At 41.9% G+C, this 22,695-nt stretch overlaps 2 long non-coding RNA genes across 7 annotated transcripts in view; both read left to right on the top strand.

Annotated features, from left to right (window-relative positions):
- LOC116445014 overlaps window positions 1-9,405 on the top strand; it is a 166,212-nt gene extending 156,807 nt beyond the window's left edge. For all 6 annotated transcript variants that reach the window (XR_004240619.1, XR_004240622.1, XR_004240618.1 and 3 more), the window contains one exon: window positions 3,190-9,405. This is a non-coding gene — a long non-coding RNA (uncharacterized LOC116445014). The remainder of the gene's footprint in view (window positions 1-3,189) is intronic.
- A 4,586-nt stretch (window positions 9,406-13,991) lies between these two features.
- Window positions 13,992-22,695, top strand: part of LOC116445015 — a 29,720-nt gene continuing 21,016 nt past the window's right edge. Inside the window, exon 1 of the long non-coding RNA XR_004240624.1 lies at window positions 13,992-22,396. This is a non-coding gene — a long non-coding RNA (uncharacterized LOC116445015). The remainder of the gene's footprint in view (window positions 22,397-22,695) is intronic.

Below are 22,695 nucleotides of genomic sequence, written 5' to 3'. Positions count from 1 at the left end.
CACCCCATGTGTAAACTCTTAACTGCTGATGCCCCTTTGTTGTTCCTTCATGTTCATCACATTCCAGACACCAGTTTCTCTGTGCATATTTCATTGCATCACACTGAGGACTTCTCCCTCAGTTAAGGCCCCTTAGTGGGACAGAAATAACCTGGCACTCTGATTCATGTTACCTGATTTGAAACCACTCACTCTCTCCTTGCTAATAAATACAACTTGCAAAGAGGAAAAAAGTGATTGTATAATGTCAGATCAGAGATTGTGCAGCCCAAGGACCTCTGCCTTTCTCATTAGCCAGTAATGGGTGCCTGGGAGAGACCTTAATAATAAGGCAAAGATGTGGTGGTACTTCCCCAGAATAATTTCTTAGCTTACAAAAAATTCACTACTCAAGGATTTGCTAAGCCAGAGGCTTTGTCTTTATAGCTAATGGCCTTTGATATGTCTCCTTTGTTTGTGAATTATTTAGCTACCTTTTAGATTGATGTTAATTTTAGGATCTAGCGTCCTGCAGGAGAGAATTTGATATTGACTTCATGCTGCAAAGGTTATTAAGAAAAGAATAGGGATGCTAATAACAGGAGGTCAGATGCTGGAATCAGGATTTCCTAGCGTATGTGGTGCAGGGTCACTGTACCAAAGTTAAGAGTGCCAGTGGCTGCAGCGCAAAGCCACCCCAGCTGGGGCTCTGCACCACTCTCTGTGGGTTTTTTGATGTGAATGGAAAACTCTGCCCAAACCACGGGATGCAGAGTCAAATTACACCTTCTCTGGCTTTTTTCAAGCCAGAAAGGCTTGACCCACAAAATGCTTGAGTATGATCATATTTCTGTGGGAACCAGAGTGCTGAATCAAGAGTGTTCAGCTCTCGTGGGAACCAGCCAGAAGAACTTCACTCTCCCCTCAAATCCTTGCATTCCAGGCCTGGGATTTTATCAGACTATATTTGTAATCCTACTTGATTTCTCAAATAAACAGTGAAACGCAAACAGTTGACCAGAGGGAAAAACTTCCAGTTACTGAAGGGGAAAAGAACACAGTATCCAAATGACTCGTGGTTCTTTGGGTGAAGTAACGGCTGCATGTCATAGCCTGGGATGTGGGTTTGTGGTCTGGTGCCACATGGAGTGGATGAACTTAGGTTGTGACGTTAATGAAATGGCTTTGGTAGAAATTCTCCTGTGATTTCCTAGAGACAAGTTGCTTGTTAGGATACCATTGACTGCAGGGTGGCAATTAACAAGATAGGGAGGACAGCCACCAGGTGCAGCCAAACCCTCCTCTGGACACCAGCTGGGGCAAATATGACAAAACCTTTCCGATGCTAGAAGGTGTTAGGTCCTGCAGGAAGAGTTGGAGATGGCTGTGGCTGAAGGAACTCTGGAGACAGAGTTTCTGAGGGCTGGAAGGGAATCTGGAGAGGGACGGCAGGAGCCATATCCCTGTGAGGTACCTGATGCCTGTGAAGATTTGCTTTCCCAGGACAGGTTATCCAAAAATCTTCTGGATGATCATGCTCTGATGTTTGATGCCCTGGGGCTTGATGCCCTTCTCCTTGGTGCCCCCTGCCCCTGCTGGCTGCTGTTTGCTGTGGGTACCCTCGGGTTACTGGCTCCCTTGCTATTTTTTCCTCTGATCCACTGGTTATAGTAAGACAAAACGCATAACTGCTAACACAAGTATAAGTACAAAGGCTTCTGCAGAGCCTGACTTCTGCCTTGCTTGCCACTAATCACTTATACCTGCTGGGAATCAAACACTTCCTAGGAAGTTGCCAGCAGTAACTCGCTGTCTTATATATGAACAACATGCAGATATGACAAAAATACAGGCTGTTTTGTCTGGATCCTCAGTTTTTCCTTTCAGTTTCTCTATTGCACAATTTCCTTACCTCTCCCAGTCCCCTCCTTCCTTTCAGTACTCTGGCTGCTGCTCTGTGGCTGTGCAGTGCAGGAGCAGCTCAGAGGAGCTGCAGGTCAGGACTCTCCTCTGATGATACCTGCTGGAGGGGACATGCCCAAAGAGGTGGTGGTGCATTCCTGGGGAGCCCTCATCACCCTGAACATGTACACTGCCTGGGAGCTACTGGTTTTGCTCGGTGAGTTAGAGGAGGAAGGAATTAGGGTCCACTAAAGGACCAAATCAAATCCCTCTTTTAGGTGGGAGCTGTTGGCGAGGAATTTTTTTTTCTACACCCTCCTACTCCTTTCTGCTGCAAAAACACAATGGGATGTGGTCTGCAGCTTGGGATACAGCAGCAGGGCATTGCCTGAACCCAGATTTTGGCAGATCAGTTGGCATTGGGAAACCAGCCAACCGTTTTCAGTTTTCTGGGACACTCTGGTTTGCCCATGTGATTAAAATTTGCAGTGTTAGATAAACACAGATAAGAATTTATCCATTTCTAATTTGAACAATCAGATGTTTACCCATGGCAGGAAGACCCAAGGAGCTTCCTTGTGGCTTCAGCTGTGCTGGAAGTCAGGGCTTGTCCCACATTTGAAGAATCTTCTTTTTTTCAGACTCAGGCTGTTGCTTGGGAAATGGCTGTATTCTCCCTGCAGGCAGATCGATACATTTCAGCTCACTGCACTGCAAGTAACTTCTCATCGTACATTAAGAATGAGGAAAATAAAAGCCAAGATGGATGTTATTTTGGTTTTGCTTTTATTTTGAATTATTTATTAAGAAGTCACTGCTGTCTTCCTTCTTGTTGGGAGACAAAATGCCTTTGTCTTTAATGATTTTTTTCTATTAAAAAGAAGCAAGGTCTTCCCAGTTTTATTTCCCGCACTCATTTCCTGGTACTGGAGTGTAAATCTGGGGTTTTCAGCATGGCAAGATGACCTCCTGCAGTCCCAGTGCAGGAAAAGTCCCCACTGATGCTGGAGGAATCACACTTCATGGTACTTTTCTGAGCAGTTTTATAATGACATTGTGGAGGAGTTATGTGTGCTAGGAGTGATTGCTGGCACATAAACAGAGGGTTATAAGTAAACCACAGACTAGCTGAACTATCATTTTAATTAAGTATTTACTAAAAAAGCTAATAAAAATACTAATCCTTTTCAAGTGAATTCTTAATATAATGTGTTGTGGGGCATAAATTCTGCAGTTGGCTCCACTATTAATATGAGTTTGGATACTCCAACTAATAATCGATTTTGATGTTTTTGTTCCTAAATCTAGGTTATCCTGAAGGGAAGGATAAAGAAACTGGCCACCAAGATGGTAATCACTAGTGGAAATGAAGAAGATAAAGGCAGTCAAGAAAAGGAAAGCAAAGAAGAAACCATCTTGGCAATGCTTGGAATTATTGGGACAATTCTGAACCTCATTGTGATCATTTTTGTGTATATTTACACAACGTTGTAAACTAGAAGGCATGCAAATAGACCAGATAAAATGGCCATTAAGAGTGACAACAAACATTGCTGACTATTGACAAGTTCTTTAATCAGAATTGACTCTGTATTATATTAACACATCATAAAAGCACTGCCTGCAGGCAACGAAGACTGAAGCACAATTAATTTAATAAGACTTTTTCACACAGTAATAAGCTTAATTCTTCTCTCCTGCCCTCTCCCTTTCGGTTTGGTTTTCAGTTTGGGGGAGAATGACTGCAGTTATATAAGTTGTAGCTTTGAAGAAATCCACCAGGGATATGTTGTTTTAACACAATTTAAAAAAAAAAGAAAAAAAAAAAGAAAGGAAAAAAAAAAGGAAAAGAAAGAAACTGTACACTATATATAATTAGAAATGTCTGCTGTATACCCACAAAGATTGAACTCAAAGATAGCTTCATAGCACAGATCATGTGTCTGTTAGGTCAAATGGATTTTTCTCTTGGTTTTTGCTTTTACTTACATTGAATCTGACAAGCTTTTTATTTAGAATGAACATATGGTGCAATCATGAAAAAAACAATCCCATTGAGCAAGGTCTGCCTAAACCTGATAAAATGTTGGGAGAAATACACTACATGGTTATTTTTCCTTTCTCATTTGCTTAACATCTGTGTCTGTTCATACCAATGTTTATAAATATATATTTTTAATAAATGTGCTATATTTTTAGCATGAACCAAATATTTGGAGACACTTGTATTCATGCAGCTAAATTTTGTTTGATGAAGTGCCCCTTTTGACAATGGATGTTATTTTTCTCGGCAATTATACAGCAGTCTTGTTTGCAGCCCTCTCACTGTGGTCTGAAGCAAGCTCACGTCATGCTCATATGCATGACTTGAAGTTGGAATGTCAGCTGAAAAGCATTGCTGCTTAATACGGGAAATAGCAAAACATTGTAAGGTGACCTTTGGAGACTGGTTGCAGAAAGAAGGCTCTATTTATAGATAAAAAAGAAAAAGCAAATGTAAGGAATATTGAGGCATCTCACAAAATATTGTAAAATTCATAGAATTTGTGGCTTTCAAAATCTGGTCACGCTCTCTAAGTACTTTTGCTGAGAGAAGTGAGCAGAGGTCTATACAGCTGAAAAGAGAAATTTATAGAGCCTATAGTGAGGGGCTTAAGTGAAATCCAGATTGTAAATACAGAGTGTATTTTAAATGTGAGGATCGTTAACTCTTTATGCTTCTCTGACATGTGCTTTAACTGAGTTGGTGCAGTGAAATTCTCTGACTTGTGCTTTTGACAGGAATGTACAATGATGATGATCATCATTTTTCTTCAGAGTTCAGTACCTATAACTATACGAAGCATTAAAAATATGAGACCTCAATTCTGCCTCAAGCTGCCTAAGTACATTGCCCACTAACTCTGACATATCCTCTTAAAAATAGGTCAATTAATTGTTTACTGACTTGTGATTTGGATTGCATCCTCAGATGCATAAGGAGAGCTGGTATTGAAGTCAGCTAGAGCTGTGAAAATTTTGACCCTAGAGTCTCATTAATTTTAGCAATCAGACCTGTCCCTCCGGAATCAAGAATGAGTTTTTCACCATTTTCCAGGCTCTAGGAATGGTCTCAAAAATACAGACTTTCACTGCAGGATATAAAACCAAGCCTGGAAAATTCTGAGGGGCACCTCTTATAACAGAGGTGTTCAGTCTCTTGTGGTATCGTACAGTCAATAACAAAACCATTAAGAGTAGAAAAAAGGTCAGTAAATAAATTACAATGAAATCCAATATGAAGACTGAAGGAAAGTAGAGCAAAAATAATCTTATGTTAATGAAAACATGACAGATGAGAGAGGTGAGAAAACGAGCAGAGATTTGAAGCAGAAAACAGCACAGAAAGCCAGTGCCATGCACTCCAGCATGGCTGAGGAAACATTTGTGTTTGCATGGTGCTGGTAGAGCTGCAGGTCTCAGAGAAGACAAGAAAGAGTAGTGGCACATGATAGTGTAGCTCAGTGAAGGTGATCTTGTTTTTTAATTTATAGTTACTTATTGATAATTTTAACGAATCAGAAAACTCTACTTTTTGATCATCCTGATGGCTAAAATATATTTTGCTCCACTAGGCATTTTTTCTTCTGTTTAAACTATTGCTGCTCACAGCCTGGGGCTCTGAGCACCTGCACATGCTCCAGGCACCAGCCTAACTTCAGGCCACCCCCTGCCTGCCAGGACCTTCTCTGCAGATATTTCTCTTGAATTTCTCCCCCTCCATTTCCAGCAAACACCACAGCAATCTGCCTGAGGCTCGTGCTCATCTTCTAGAGGGTCAGCCTCTGAGTCAAAAGATGAGCTCTCATGCCAGATACCTCTTTGTCTCCCTCTGCATCAAATGGTAGTACCTGTCATCCTCTTGTGGGCATGAAGATGCTTAATGAATCAAATCTCATTAAGGGCTTATACTAATATTACAGATTAAAGCTCTGCATTGTAAAACAGCATAGGATACCTCACCCACTAAAGTAAAGTAGGAACTTTTGCTGCTCATCGCAGTTGCACTTATTCAGACACGGGCCAGCACCTTCAACAAGACAGGCACTGCAAATAGCCCAAATAAGCTGAAATGGTGGATCAAGAGCCTAAGGATTCCATGTTTCCTCTGCTGTACTTTGCCTGTTAGTCATGATGTAGGCAGTGTGTCCAGTTATACTATCATCCTACCCCAGCAGCAGCCCTGTGCAGTGTGCTTTGCCACAGGACTTTTATTCCTCTGAAAGAGGAAGAAAGGTTTATCCCATTCCATAAAAAGTTTAGCACTTAATATTTTTGCTTTACAGGTTTCTGTTCACAGATAGTTCTAGAAATATCCTGGGGCAAGTTATTCTTAAGTAGATTCATTAAGTATTCATTTAAATAAAACTGAAGAGTTTCCTTCGAGGGCAATTTCTTTACCTTTTATTTGGTATTCATGAACACTGATAGGGGAAAAGTATTTTTTCGAGAATGACAGTGGAAGAGGAATATTTTATACAAGGACCTGAAGGTGTGCCTACCCAGGAAGTTGTGGGCAGGCCTGCTCTTCGCTCAGTGACAGCTGGAGCCAAATTACCCTCATGCTTTTTTTTGAATGCACCTGTAAGAACTATTCAACTAGGTAACATATATGTCATGAATATCTTATAGTCAATAGCTGCTCTATGAACAGTTGAATAAAACTTCAAGAGTTGAATTGCACATCTACTTTGGCAAGGAAAAATCCAACTGTCTCATTTTTGGCTTGACTTGTACATAATGCAAATAGTTTCTAAAGTAAATTTTAAAAAATGGAATGTTAGTCCATTAGTGACAGGAACTTCCATCTTTGCATTTGAGTAGAAGGAAATTAATATCCAATATCATAAAAAGATATTAAAGCATCACCTTTTGCTTCAGTCAACTAAGAATATGATTACATATGATATGTAGTTTGATGGTTTGTGTCGTGGGAATGAAAAATATTTTCATGAGGTGACAGAAAGGTGACATTGTCCCCACTGGTATCTGGTGCGTTGGCTAGTGGGTACAGAAGACTTTCAAGAAGGGAGAAGATAAAATTATTCATTTTACACACAACAACATGGGGAGAAAGAAGACAAACAAGCTACTGCCCTCCTCTCTGGTTCCTACAACTGATATTGAAAACTTGACTCTCAGGAACCACATCTTTATACTGGAATGTATCATCCTGTGTGTTGGCTGTCAGGGCAGTCCTTTCAGTTATGTACCTTCTGCTCCTTCCACCTGCACCTCTGCAGCAGTGTGTGGCTCATTGTGCCTGAGGAGAGTTTGAGCACAAACTCAGCCTGGCAGCCTCTGGAAGCAGTAGTTTTGCTTTACTGTGATGTAACAGTCTACTACGGGCCTGAGATTTATTATTTTAAGGACAGTCAGTAATCATCATCATGTTACTGTCTGACAATCTTGGGAATACATCACTTGTTGAATTCCCAGAAAAATCCCACCCCTGGCCCACAGGTAAAATTTTGTTCAGTAGGCATCAAAATATGAAAGAAAGCTTCAGTTACATCACAACCGAACTTCAGTATGAAGCGTTGCTTAAATCCATGTGTCTTATATTTCCACTTAATCTGTACACTGGAGCTCACCCCAAATGCCCCAAGATCTAATATGTGTCAAGAGGTCTCATCTCTTCTGAGTCAGAACTACCATTTCTGTGTGAATTACGGCATATGCAGAGAACTTGGTCCATAGAAGGAAAGGATAAAAATTAACTGAGTTAAAACTCCAGGGAGGCAGCACTGCACAATTTACTAATTAGTTTGAGGTTTAGCTGGAGTACTTTGTTTCTGGATAGCCAGTATTCTGGAGAAAAGATGTTATTGTTCCCTAGAAAGTTTCTGGAAGAAATATGTCTAATTGAAAGAACCACATTGAAAATATTTCAGCAGCAATCTTCTGAAGAAAACACTGACCAGAACTGTGAGTGGCTTGCTTCCCAAGAGTACTGTTTGGCAGCCCAGGAACACAGTGCACATACATGCAAGCACCTCTTGTTTACTTAGAGGCTTTGTCTTTGGAACAGAATGCACAGATTTACAGAGATTTACAAGTGTATGAAATAGCACATTATGCAACATCAATAACGAAGAAATCTGTTTACCTTTATTTCCAGCAGATACACTGCAGGCACTCTGCAGAACCTGCACTGCTTCTATGCCTGGCTGTGTGTTTTGGAGGCTCATCCCAAAAGGTCTTATAAACTCAGTGTTTCTTTCCCCACCACTGATCCAAGAGAAACAAAACCTATTCAATGTGAAAACCTCCACACCAGACTGAAATGCTACATGCTTCCATCTGCATTTATCTACATATGAGCCATCTGGTATCCAATAAGACTTTCCTTGTCTTAGGCATTAGGTTTGCTTATCTGCATTTCACCTGGGGACTCAGAGAGTGAAAGGCAATTTGTAGAGCTGAAAGCACCCAACTGTTTCCAATGATCTAGCTGTACATAATGGAGCTGTCACCTGGAGGGTGGCTGTTCACGTGCATAGCACACCACACACCATCCTCCTTGTGTGGTCTCACACTGACCCAGCCTCTGTGACACCCAGGGGGTGGGGCTGGGCTGTAACTGGCCCATATAGCCAAAAAAGTGTGCAAGAGAGAGTGTTCTGTGCAAAAGCCTGGATCCCAAGTCAAGCTCTGTGGAGTGAAAGGACATTCTGCCTTGTTCACAGAAAGGCACATAGCTATGTCCACCGGGACCCTTCTGCAACCTGTCCCAGTTCAGCTGAAGGTGACCCATGCACCACGCTGACCCTCTTGTGGCAGCTGCAGAACTTCCTTCCCCTGAGGGAAGTAAACAGCTCTGGACTTTCCTGATCTCCTAGAACAGGGAACAAAGTGACTTTTGCACGGCAGAAATAGCAGCAGGACCATCCATTTCTGGCTGACAATGACAAAGCCACCTGTCTAGAGTGCTGATGGGAACCCTTTTCCCACCCATCATTCTTCATAGTCTGGGAAATGCAAGTTAATTACCTGGACTCCAGGTTCTTCTCCACAGGCTCAGTCACCATTTAGACTCAGGCAGATTTCTTTCATGATGCTGAGACTTTGTTGAACTCAAATGGCTCCTGGAGCCAGGTCTGCAGGAACATATCAAATATCGTGTTACCTTAATCTGGCCTCGGTATCGTGAAGGTGTCATTGTAACAAGTCTTGGGCATTGTCCATCTCTGCCAACAAGGTGTTAAGGGAAAAGCATTAGCAAGGGGCACCATATGGGAGCCATGGGCAGCCAGAGGTAATGCACAGGGGCTGCTTTCCCCAGCACTTACCCTCCTGAGGAGCAGTGGTGTTATGGTGGATTGATATTGGTGGTGGGTAAATGTAATAAAATGTTTGTGTAGCAGGGTGTGATTTCTCACCTTTACTTCCTGCAAAATTAATGGGAAAGGCTTTATAAAGAATTCTGGCTTTGTCAATTTAAAATATGGATTAAAATTTACTATATATGTTTTCAAATTTTAATGTGCTGCTTTTTTTTCCCACTTACCGACAAATTCAATTTTAGTTTTGCAGATGCTATTCTTGTTTCTGTAATAATGATGGCTAATACAAAAGCATTGGTACTGGATGAAAAAGGAAGGAATTATTATATTGTCAGTGTTGTATTATTCTGTTCTTGTGAGCAGGAAAAGATAGTGGTTTTCTTTGCATCCAGTGCACATAGTTAGCAGTATTTTTATAATTTGATACCATTATTTCTGGAATTCTGTGGGACAAAGTTCCATCATTTAGAGCTGTGTATATTCAAACAAATGTCAGCAAACTGAGAAGTATATGAAATGTTTGCATTAGCTGAAAGAAAACAATGTCAGACACATATATTTTGAGCAGATTCAAACTCAAAAGTGAGACCTCACAACTATCATTCTTACACCCCTACTGACATTGTATAATGCACAGCAGGACATAATTTAGAAGCTCACTCTGCTAAGACTATTCATGTACATAACTCAGACTAAGGGGCTCAGTTCCTCCACAGTTAATATGCATATGAATATGTATTTGCAGGTTTGGGGCATTAGTTGACAGTTAGCTGACAATTCAGCTGCCGCAAAAATGCAGCTAATCAAACAGGGAAAAATAAGAAATTTCCTGTACAATGAGCTTTTTCTCTTTGTCTCATTGACCTTACCTTAAGTCAGCTGATTTGTTTCAGATTGAGTGATGGATGAGAATGATGCTAAAGCTTGCCTAACCGATGAAAGAATAAACACCACGGAGGAATATTACATCTACATTGTCTATCAGAAACTAAGCATTTCCCTAAAAGGGTTTTAAAAAAATCTCAGTGCTGAATGTTTTACATTTTCCTTTATATTTCATCATCAGCCAACATACTATTTCTATTTGATTGTATAATAATATTTATGTCCACTTTCACTGAGCTGTGCAAACACCAGCAAATGGATTTTGCATCCTTTGTTGCTTTTTAAGTTTTATAAGCCTCTTTCTAGTACATACCCATCTCCTGTTTTAAAGATCAAGAGGAGAAATAGACCACATCCTAAAGTACTATACAATTATGCAAACCTCACTACAAGCTTAGATTGAAAGTATATGACCATTTACACAAAACACGGGTGTTATTTCTTGAGACTCTTCATATGGCCCAAGTGACCCTGATATGGTGCTGCATACAATATTACATTCTTTTGTTTTTAGAAAAAAAAGAGTCCAGCTGTGAAACTCCTTGAAGCAGTGCATTGCACTGTAGTTTCAATTTACAGAGCAAGGCAAAAAATCTGATGACCACAGCCAGTGCTCAGCTCCTGGCTGACCTTCTCCCATGGGGCAGCAGCCCTTGGTGTACCCTGACAGACCAAGCGTTCAATGCCCTCTACACCTGATGAAAGGAAATAATAGTCAAGTAATTAACATCCCAAAATTTGAAATGTCACCATTTTCTGTCTGGTTTCACTGGTCCAGAGAAAAAAAACCATCACCGAGTAGTAGCCTAACATAAAACAGAAAAGCAGTCAGTGATTTCTTAAGGTGGTCCTGAATGTCTCTCCTCAAAATACATCTTTTTAGAAAGCTCTCAGGAGCTTTGAAGGGCCCTTGGGAGCACCTGGTGCCATCCTCATTCCCAGAAGTCACCACTGCTTTGACTCAAGTTACCTGAAAAGGCATCTTCCTAAATGGGACCATGCCAACTGCCCAGAGAAGGTTGTGTGATGCTGCAATCCCTACTCTCCATATTCTCCTGTATGGGTACTTTCCTATAGGATAGAAAAGAACAGAATAGAATAGAATAGAATAGAATACTTTAGTTGAAAGGCATCTACAACAACCATCTGGACTGTCCAAAAGCTAGAGCACATTACTAAGGGCACTGTCCTAATGCCTCTTAAGTACTGACAGATTTGGGACATCAACCACCTCTCTAGGAAGCCTGTTGCAGATCTATTCTAGGCCACCTTCTTGGCAAAGAAATGTTTCCCAATGCCATCTCTGGACCTCCCCTGATGAAGTGCTGGACACCATTCCCAGGCCATATATCACAGGATCCCAGGGAGAAATGTTCAGTACCTTCCTCCCTATTTTCTCTCCTCAGGAAGGTGTAGAGATCCTCCCTCAGCTTCCTTTTCTGCAAACTAGACAATCCTAAAGTCCTTATCCAGTCCTCATAGGAGCTGCCTCACTTCTTGATAGAGTTTGAAAAGGGAGCAGTTTTCTGCATCTGTGTTTCTCAGACTCCTGCCACCTCCATGCGACAGGGTGGGTGGGAGGACCACAGAGGAAGGCCTGGGTATACGGCTGATCCTCTTCTTCCCTGAAATTTGACTCTGTTTGGTTTAAAATTCTCAGATTGTTTAAAGACAATTTTTAAGTGCAGCTCAGATTTTAAGAGTCACTTATATGAGTCTTATTTGACTTGTGAGCACTTCCATGACATGGTGGTGTAAGAATTGCAGTAGTGGCATGTTTCACCCACAGTGCCTGGAGTGCTCACAAATCCTTCATGGAATTGCTGGGATATTCCCATCATCTCAGACACTAAATGAGATACAAAACTAACAATCAGAATAGAATCACAGAATGGTTTGGGTTGTAAGGTCATTTCATTCCAACTCCCCCTGCCATGGGCAGGGACACCTTTCACTAGACCAGGTTGCTCAGAGCCCCATCCAACCTGGCCTTGACCACATCCAGGGATGGAACATCCATAGCTTCTCTGTGCAACCTGTTCCAGAAATTCACCACTCTCACAGTAATGAATTCCTTCCTATCTGATCTAAAACTTGCCCCTTTTCAGTTTTCAGTGGAGGCACTTAGCTCCCCAATCCCCACCCTGCTGTCCATTCACTCTAGAGGTGTGGGAAGAGAGGTTGCCATTGAAAACTGAGGGAAAAACTTTTTGAGTACCTCAGCCTTCTCCTCATCCATTACCAGTTTTCCAGCATTGCTTATCAGAGGGATGACATTGTCTTTGACCTTCATTAGTAGAGGTTAATAATTTGAATTGATTCAAACACTGTTGCTTGTCTGAAAATAAAGGGTCCTTACAAAATTAGTGGCAAAAGTAGGATTCTTTTCATGCCATGAAACCTGAAGAGGACAAAAGTTGCATGTTATTAAAATATCATAATTAATACCAGCTGAAACCCACTTTTAGTTCTGAGACATCTCTGCAATTGTCAAATGAGCTCAGAAATTTTGTATACCATTTTGTCATTTTGCAGAATAAGGTAAAAGGTCTGAAAACAGTGATCTTCGTGCTGCAATTCCACTGCCTGGAAACTAAAAAAAATCAATAGGCATGAAGAGTGTTCCTCCACCAGCCCATGCTCAGTTTCCAGAAGGAAGTACTGAAGTGTGGCTTAACAGTAAAACAGGAGGTGGCTGGTACTTTCCAATATCCTTTCAGATCAGTAGGTTTTTATTTATAGTCTTGTCCCCTGTACAGAGGATGGATAGTCTTCCTTTCAGCCAGATGGTTTCCTCCTTCTGTATGTGTTTTTACTCATCAAGTCCTGAGTGATAACATTGTTGATATGCTATTGCTGAGAAGTAGATTTAAGACAAGAAATTAAATAATCCAGCTGTAAAAATAAAACATATCTGTTTGTATCAATCAATTCAAGCTCCACTGACCAAAACATATAGAATCCTGTAAGAAATAAGTACTTTTTAGAAGCCATGATTTCCTGAGGAGTGGTAGAAGGAGAAGGATATACAGCATATATCCAAGGGCTCTTTGAAAACTACCTTGAAAATTATAACTTTATTATGTAAAAGTTAAATATATTAGTTCAATTCAGTGTTTTTCCTTTGGTAAGATCTTTCTCATTACATTCACGTACATGCAGGGTGGTGTTTCCCAGCTGTCAGTCCAGCCTTTATTGAAGTTACATGACTGGAGCTGAAGGCAGACTCTAGCTCCCAGGTCTGAATCCAGCAGACCATTTATATTCATAATTCTCTCCAAAAAAGTGCATGGTCCTGTTGGCTTTCTGGGCTGCCCATAAGCTTGAAAGTAAGTATGTGCTGAAGTGCTTCACTGGAGCAGGGCAGTGTCCTGCAGCTGTGTTGAAACACTCAGTCCATTTCGCTTTTTAGGGAGGTTATTACTGGTTAAAAGAAGTATTTCTCTGAAATAGAAGGGAACAAATGTCCCAGAGCATTCATTAACTTCCCTCTCAGTCCCTTTTCTCCTTTCTGCAACTCCCTTCTTTTTTGCTGGCTCATAACATCGGCCTTGTCCATCCCTTACAAAACATCACAGCTAAACAGTCTTGCTTAAACGGCTACTCTCTCTGCTTTATGTGCCTGATTTAAATTGAAAACCTCTTCTTCGCCCAAGGCTCTATTTTATTTTCTGATCCCATTTCATCCACCAGTGTCACCAGCTGTGCTGAGCATCATCATTTCCCACAGCCAGAACAGCTGTGGGATGTTCCTATTGTATACCTGGCATGCTTTGCCCTTTCTACCAGCTCTGCTCCTTTGCTCATTTGAACCTTGCCAAAAATACATCCCCACCACATAGTGATAATACAGCTACCCCTCAACAGAGCTTTTCTGGCTGGGAGCAAAAAAGGCTGGTGAGTGAGACCCAGTATCAGGGCAGATACAGAGAGGACTCTGCAGGGTGGTATAAGCTACCAGAACTTCTTGGACTGAAGTACAAACATCAGAGCCTGTGGTGGAACACTTTGAGCCCTAAAGGAAGATCAGTATACAGGAAACTGACTGAATGTTGCAAACAGTGCTGCATTGCAAGGACTGTCTAAAATTCCTTCCTTACACACTTTGGTTAATAGAGAAAGACCTGAGGGGTGGAGATGTCAGAGTCTCTTATAATGAGGCCTCTGAGGTTTTTGATAAAGCTGCTTAGAAAAAAGAAATCACTTTTGTTCATTGTCTGGTACTGTCCCATTCTTCCTGGTGCGCTAGTCTTACAGAACTAGTGATGGTGATCAAGCTGATTTCATGGTCACAAGGTCACAGCTAATCCAACTGAACCTTTGCAGCAGTCTTTAAAGAAGCTGATGTCCTAAAAATCTGCCTGTTTGTGCTTCTGTATGGGTTTTGAGCTTTATTTTGTTTCAGGGGATTGGAAAAGCCCTAGAAGACAAAGGCAGATCTATGGTTGGTCTTGAGATCTTATGTGCTCTGTTACAGCAGATGTGGCCATGCTGGTGGCGAGGAGGATTTGGGATCAGGCGAGTGTCCTCAATGGAGGCAGCATGATTCTGTGAGCAAACACACGCTGCTCAGGATGGCTAAGAGCAGGCTTCAAGGAAACACTGGAAAAAGAGCAGGGAAGTATGAGTCATCTGTGGAATGTCAGTTTGCATGTGTCTTTACGTAGCATGTAATTATTTTTATACACATGTTTAATTAATTTTTCTTTGTGTTTCACTGGGGACTACATTTGTTTGTCATTCTCCTTGCTGGGTATATCAACATACTGTTACACTGTCAATGACTGCTTTGGCAGAGGGAAGCCCTTGAAGAACACTGCAGTGATTGTGGCTGCCCCCAAAAGCAGTCCAAGCTTGAGACAACAGCCTGAAGGCATTCTGTGATGAAAATTATATATTCTGTTGCACAACTCTGTCCTACACCTGTGTCTGAGGCCAAAGGTCATGGTCAGGGCAGAGCCGCTTCAGCTTTGGGACCAGCTGTGCTGGCCCTGGCCCTCCCCTGGCTTCAGAGAGACAGAAACTTGCCACATGAGCACCCTGCCCTGCAGGGCATCCTGGAGAAGGGCAGATACATTTGGGGCAGAGATGACACGCTGATGAAACCCCAAAGCTGAGGTAGCAAGGAGTGCTTGGGAAAACAAGATGTATAGAGCCAGCTTCTACCAAGTGCAAGCACAGGGAAGTGGTCTCAGAGGAGGAGAGCTGCGAGTGTGATGTGGTAGCTGGAGGTCTGTGGAGGCAGCTGAGGAAGGGGCAAGGGCAATTTCCCTGCTTATCCCTGTTCCTTCATCTGCACAGGGATAAACCTGAGGCAAAGGTTTAGGCTAGGAAGAAAGAGAAGTGTTTTGTCCAAAGAGAAGAAAAAGACAGTAGATTCACCCTTGACATCAGGAAAAAGGCTGTATCTTAGGGCACTGGACATTTGTTGATTTTATGGGGTTTTTTTATCCCATTACCCATGAGAAAAGGGCTCTGATTTTTCTGGAGAAGTAAGTTGTTAAAGCTGTTCCCTGAAGATTTGATTTGCTCATGCAAGGTGAAAGCAGCCCATGGCTTCCCTGTGTAATAGAGCCTGGGACAAGAAGGAGAGAGGAAATCTTCCTGCAGTGAACATCGGTGTTGCTTTTAGCTATTAATATACTTATAGCTGTTACATATGAGTTTAACTCATGAAAATCTTTGGCTTTTCCTTGTTTAAATAACCACATGCCATTAGAGTCCCCTGTGACAGCTGCCCTCTGGGCACGTGGTGGGTAACGAATAGGAGGGGGTCTTCTCTGCCCAGGCTGGGGTACCGCTGAAGCAAAGGCATGAGGGTACCTCTTGCCAAGGCTGTGAACCCCCTTATCTCACCCAGATAATATACCAGTGCCATTAAAACCACTACAACATCTGACAAAACTGGGCAAATTAAGGAGTACCAGCCTTCTGTCAGAGGCACAAAGAGTTTTTGAGGATGCCCCTACCCTCAGGAGTAAAACTGAAATAACCCTGTTCAGCACAGTGGAGTCTCTCAAGGAATGAAGCTAGTTTAAGCAGAATGAAAATCCTGTCTGCCACTTGTTTCTGGCATTTTCCCAGCATGTCTTCCGAGCACAGGATGCTCACTGCCGGCCACCTCCCCTTGTCCTCTCTCTCTACCATCTCACTGGCATTATTTCAACGTTTGCACTGCTTTTATCAACCCTTTTTTGCTGGCTAGTTTAGCCTTTCATTTATAGGAGACGTGACATTTTGCCATCCTCTTCAGTGTTTCTAATTTTGGTGTGTGTTTAGCCTATGTGCTTTGAAGCATACAATTTTCTTATATAGTTTCTTCATTTGCAGTATTTGGAAATTAAATTTTGATATTGTGCTTTTAAAGAAAGGCATGATGCTTTTATTTCCTTTCTTTATGGCTACCTCATAACACAGGTTTGACCCTTTCTGTGCAAAATCCTTGCCAACATTTTGCTTGTTCTAGCCTTTTGAAAGCCATAAATAGCACTGCATTCTTGCATATTTTCTAAGAGTGAAAATGCACTGGAAAATGTATTTTTTCTGTCCTATATTAGGGCAGGAGAGGCAAGGAGTAATTCTGTCATTTAGTTCAGAATCCCTATACTTGCAGCTAGGGATGTGAGTTGTGGGTTCTGCATCAGTGCTAACAGAGCTCTTCATACTCTTCGTAGTAACTTCAGCTGGTCCATCTCCACCCATGTGTGAGAAGAATGGTGTGCTTTCCTCTCATCTCTCTGTATTTACAGAGTATCACGGGTAATGACTTCACTTTTCCTGGAACAAGCCAAGTGCTGGCATGAAAAGATCCCTCTCACTCTGCATGAAAGTAAATCAGGAGTTTCATAACTGCAGGGACCAGACAAGAAAAATTGGAAACTGCAAAACTAAAATAAATTTCTCTTGTCTATACTCATAAGAAAAATGATCAATTAAGTAGCAGAAAAGTTTCCTGACTTGTCATATGTATTAAGATGTCACTTATGCATCTGCACTTTTCTGCAGGTACTTCTTGTCTTTCTAGAAAAAAAAAAAAAGATAAATTTCCTGTGTTTAACAGTGTGGTTCAGAGCTTCCACTTCAGAAAAAAATTGTACAATGCAGCATGCACTGTGGACAATTAAGTAGAGACTGGACACCTTTATAGAGCTAAGTTTGAGGTGTAGTGAAACACCATAAACAGGGAAAAGTTAAAGCTTTGCCATTTCCCATGAAGATGACTAAAATCTAGAAGCCTTGATCTAAAATCTCATTAATATTTTTAATTGAAACCTTTGAAGAGCATTTTGCATTTGACTCCATCTTCCCTAAGAATGGGCAGAAAGTATTCCACAGTCCCCAGATCATGCTTGACTGTGGAGGAAACCCACACTGTACAGTGAGTGTGTGTTTGAGGAAAGGTTTGATTGATCCTTAAGACAGCCTGATTTAGAAGTTGTTCTTCCAATACAGATGAATTCATCAGTGGTGTCCTGGAGAGGAACGTTGAGCACTGGTGGCACATAAGGTGCAAATCTTGGATGGTCCTTTGAGATGTGCTGCAGTTTCCTGGGATATTGTTCCCTATTGCAGTGACACTGGTGGCTGCTCCTGAACAGGAAAATATTTGTTGAATTGTAGTATTAGTCTGTCCAAATGAATGTTTCGCATTCGTTGTGTCTTTTGTCTTCATTGCTGGTCAGGATGTCTCCTCTGTGGATATATGGGCAGACACGGAGGCTGTCGACTGACTGGTACAGACTGCAGTCCAAAAGCCCTACCCAGGGTGATCCTTTGTGTCGTGCATCAAGAATATTCAAAACTGAACATTACTATCTGATGATCCTTTCCCTCTGTTTTGGTTTGAGAGTCTGTGGATCTTTTCTGTGAGATATGAAGCACTGGGCTCCTTAGGCTTGTGTTCCCCTCCCAGCTGCGGAGGAACCCAGCATCTAAGCAGGATCTGTCCCTGCAGAGCTGCTTGTGGAGTAAGTTGCCAGCTAGCTGTAGTGTGTGTTCCCCCATGGCTTGAAATATTGTCAGAGGGAGAATCTGTGGAGGATTTCTTGTAATCTGATTGCACTATTTTTCAGCCACACAAGCAATAAATATTTAAAGTCTGGTTGTAGGCGATATAACAACTCTGTAAATACATGCTTCTGAATACAGAAGTAAGAGGCTGATCTTTTCTTTTAAGAGGAAACAAATACATCTCTGTTTGGCATAAAGTGTCCTCCTCCCCATTCTGTAAGGAAGAATGTGTTGAGGCAATTTTTCTGCTATGAATGAAGGTGAAAACTAAAGGCAGAAAAGTACTGCTGCATATTTATTGCTACCTTCTGGCGATCCTCTGTTCTTTTCCATTTCTCAGATCAAGGTATTAAATCAAAGCCCAGGAAAGAAAGGCAAAGAGTGAGAGAGGGAACTGAGAGAAATGAACAGCTTCACTCTTTCTCCTGCTGCATTCTCTCTCCCTGCCTGTCCCCATCCTGTTTTTTTCCTGAAGAGAGAAGCTGTGAACAGTAATAGAGATAGGAAGTAGTATGAGAGTTCCTGTGACATTTTCTGTCTTCTCTACAGCATCGCATGAACTTCCACTATTCCAAGTAATTTGGTTTTACAGGAGTACTTACAGTTAGCTTTCACAAACTGAAATTGAGTATCAGCATGAGTCTGAAGATACTGGGCCAATATCAGCACTAGTGCAAAAGGGCAGGGGTGGCCAGAGAGGTGAGAAAGACCTGTGGATGTGACTCAAAAATGAGGGCACTATCCTTATCCTTGGACATTGACCACAGACTTTGTGTAGTGCAGAAATAAATCCAGGCTTGTTTTGATGTCCTTTGTTATGATTAAACTAGATTTTTTGCCTCTAGAATAGTTCTGGAAGGAAAAAAAATGTACTCTGGCATTGACTGAAGGGAGATCTAGGGTCTCAGCTGATTTAAGCCAAGCAGCAGAATTATGGCAGTGGGGAAGTACCTGGTTCTGCACATTGCAAGCACACAAGCTCTCTAGCTTTCCTGTTCTTTCTTTTTTCAAAAGAGCTTCCTGTATTTTTGGAGGTGATTTTATGAAGTGCTTTTGGAATTGAGAAGTAACTTGGTGATTTGACTCATGTGGTTTGTTTCTCCTCTGTGAGGCATAGTTAGTAAAGTTTTTTGAATATATAAATGATTAGCTAAATGTGATGATGTGTGAAGAATCTTATACCTCTGCTCTTTCTGAAATCCATTTAATGAACAAATTCCTTAGTGGTCATCTCAGAAACCATTATCAAACAACTCTTACCTACTAAGAGAAATTTCTTTTCCAAAAATCCTAGCTTAGGCATGGTAGAATATTTATTACATGGCTGGCAGTATTCTTCTGCCTGAGGGATGGACTGCAATTACAGCATGGTAAATATTTCATTAGAACAAAGCAAAACTGCATGGGAAGTGGCCTTCCCTTTATTTAAAACATTTATTAAAATACAGTGTTAGAATCTACATGGGAATAATTCTTTCTCCCTAATCTACCAACTAAGCTACAATTTTAGGCGAGACATTTTGTTATTACAAAACCTTGCATATTAGAGCGATCTATCTTCTCCTCTGAGAAAGATGGACATCTTAACACAGATGAAACTTAGTGTACACTGATGTTCCTTATACCATTCTGGCTTCTTCAAGGAAGAAAGAGCAGGTGCAGTGATTTCAGTGCCCTTACAAAATCCCTTCCCTTCAAAACGACAATGTAAATGTAATTTAAGTACAAGACCTAAACACAAATGAATGTTGAATTCTGCGCACAAGAGTGGGAAGTAGTCACTTGATAGTGCATAAAGATGCATGTGCAGTTTTGGAGAGTAGTGTTCTACAATAAACACTTCCTGAGTTCCACTTGTTTTAAAATCCTCCACTTCTCTGGACAGTGAAAATAGGGACAAAGACAATTTATGAGGGCTCATCCATATCATCTATCCCTCTATTCTTAGTGAATAGAAAAACCATCTATGAGCATATATGAGGAATGAGGTCTTACTGAACAGTAATCTGGCTGTAACTCCTTTTCACTGGAGATCATCTTTCTACCAGAGCACCAGGTTATACAACGTTGTCCTGGGCAACCCAAAGTGTTATTGTATTCCCTATCTACCTGTTCCCAAAATTATTACTGTCTCTCTAAGACCCGGCAGCTGGACACGGAACCACAGAGGTCAGTGTGGCAGGTTCTTTTAAGGTCAGGGTCGCTCAGGCAGAATTCTCTTGCCCTTTTCCTTTCTTTCTTTAGGGGAAGCTGAGACAGGGCAAGGCAGAAGCCTTCTTTTGTTCTCTGTGAGCTCCTTGTCTGCTTGCAAGGAAAGCATTTTGCAATGCTAAACTGCTTCAAGAAAATTTCACAATACCTGTCTAGAGCCACAGTGTGGAGCCAGAGCCATCGAGGCTGGGAGGTGCTGGTTTCGGTGCTTGGAGAGACCAGTTGTGCCCTACAACACACCAATGAATGGCTCAGAAACTGCAGTGCTGGCACCAGCCAGGTCCAGCCAGCCGAGGAGGAGGCAGAGGAATTGACTCTGCAGGTTTGCCGAGTTCTCCGGCGCCTGAGTTTCCCAGCCACCAGAGTCTTTCAGCCGCTCTTGTCAACAAAGCTGCCAAAGCTGGAGAGATTGAGGGGCATTGCCCTGAGATTCAGCAACTTTGTTTCCAGTTATTATTTACTGTTATTTTGCCTGTTGCTGTTTCATTTTTTTAGTAAACAGTAACTTTTCTGCTTATATCTACTCACACTTGTCTCCATAGGTGCAAAGGGAAGGGTTAAAGCAAGAGGGGAGGTAATTAATTTTGGAATGTCCACTCCCTTAAATTGTCCTAAACAAAGACAATGTTTAAGCAGTACCCCGCTTTATCTGCTAGAGGTCTGTGATGAGGGCCCAAGTCTGTAGCCTGGTCCTACAGTGATAACAGCCTTCTTCCTTCTGCAAAGGCTAAGAAATGAAAAGATCACCTCACTGTACCAGTCATAGGCAGCCTCAAACCTCAGCTCAAGTTTTGTTCTTGATTTTTTCCCCGGTCTCTTAGAAAGTTGCAAAAGTACTTGACTATGCTGCAGAATGTGCAAAACCATTTCTCGTGGATCAGCATTACACTCATAGCATGATTTTCCATCTGTCCCAGCTGCTGCCTCTGCTGCTGTCCAGCAACAGGGAACTCCAACTCGTCTCTGGGCAAAATGCACTTCTTCCTGTCTGTGTGAGTTGTTTTTAAGTTGTTGCTAGCTGTAAACGAGCAGGATGACTTTACCAGAGAAGAGTCAACCAAGATTTCTGGCTCACATTAGCTAGTCCAGAGAATTTTATTGTCTTATTGGTGTGTTCTGTCCTAACACCCCAAGCTCCATAGTGACTTCTCCAACTACACTGGAAATCTGACACACTGCAAAAGTTAATGGACAGTGAAAACTCTCTCTAGGGAGCCCTTACCATACTTGATGTTACAAGCTTCCAGATGCTGAAAAGCTGTGTCCCCTTGTTTAAAGCCAAGGCTGTTTCTCACCCTGAGAAAGGGATCCTGCAGTAAATCTACTCTGGGGTAGAAGATCACCATATATTGCATATGGCATGAGCTAGGTCCCAAAATGCAGCATCAGCTCCAGAGACAAAAATGAGTTTAGGTTCAATGCTGATTTCTTTTGGGCTGCCTCCAGACTCTGAGGATGCAAGTGCAAATCTTTCTAGTGAGACTCACAAGAATACGCAAATGGACCACAAGCCAGTCTCCAAAGTTGCACTCCCAGGGCTGGGCTTCCATGCAGTGCCATACAGAAGTCCTGAGCAAACAGAAGCTTAAGCCAGCACATTTTCAGAGGACTGAGCAACTGAGCCGCAGGAGCCCACTGATGTGCTGCTGACTCTTCCCAGGCCAATGGGCTGGCAGTGAGAGGAAGCCATACTCTGCTTCCCAGTGCCTCCTCCTACAGGGCTGGCAAATACAGGATCATTTCAGAGCCCTTTGAAATAGCTCTGAGCTACTTAAACTTAGACACTTTAAGCTTTTTTTCCATTTTTTCCTTCCCCCCTCCCCCCCCTTTTTTTTTCTTTAATTCCTTCTGTCAGAGACAGAAATGAGTTGCTCAGAGACAAGGAGTCTGAATTTACAGAGGTGGTCATTGGCATGCTAGGCAGTGCCTGAGCATTGGAGGTGTAAGATTTCATGTGATAAAAGCAGCTGAAATAACACTTCTTTTGGGTGCCTAATTTCTTCAGAAGCCTAATCCTTGCACTCTCCCTTTGCAGGTCGCAGGATTAATGCAGCATCCACACAGGCATGCTCTCCTTCAGAAAGGTAGTGAGGCACTCTGTGCCAGTCTTTATATTTAGCACTAATACACGAAACACTCCACATGCAAATAACCATGCCAGGATTTGTGTACAGTCTTGTGCCAGAAGACAGACTGTCCAGCCCCATCTTGATAATGCTGCTTTCCTTCACTAAGAAGTCAGAGCAATGAAATCTCACAGAAACGCACTAAATCACACTTATATTGTATTTAAAAGCAGAAATGGTTAAGTACAAATATGTAATGCTCAACAATACTCAGAAAAAGAACTGAAGGGGATTTACAGCTTTAAGTTAGCAAAACC

The sequence above is a fragment of the Corvus moneduloides genome, chromosome 6, assembly GCF_009650955.1.
Source record: "Corvus moneduloides isolate bCorMon1 chromosome 6, bCorMon1.pri, whole genome shotgun sequence".
In the NCBI taxonomy this organism is placed as follows: domain Eukaryota; kingdom Metazoa; phylum Chordata; class Aves; order Passeriformes; family Corvidae; genus Corvus; species Corvus moneduloides.
Note: the sequence above shows the minus strand (reverse complement) of the source record. Positions and strands in the feature narration are given on the sequence as shown.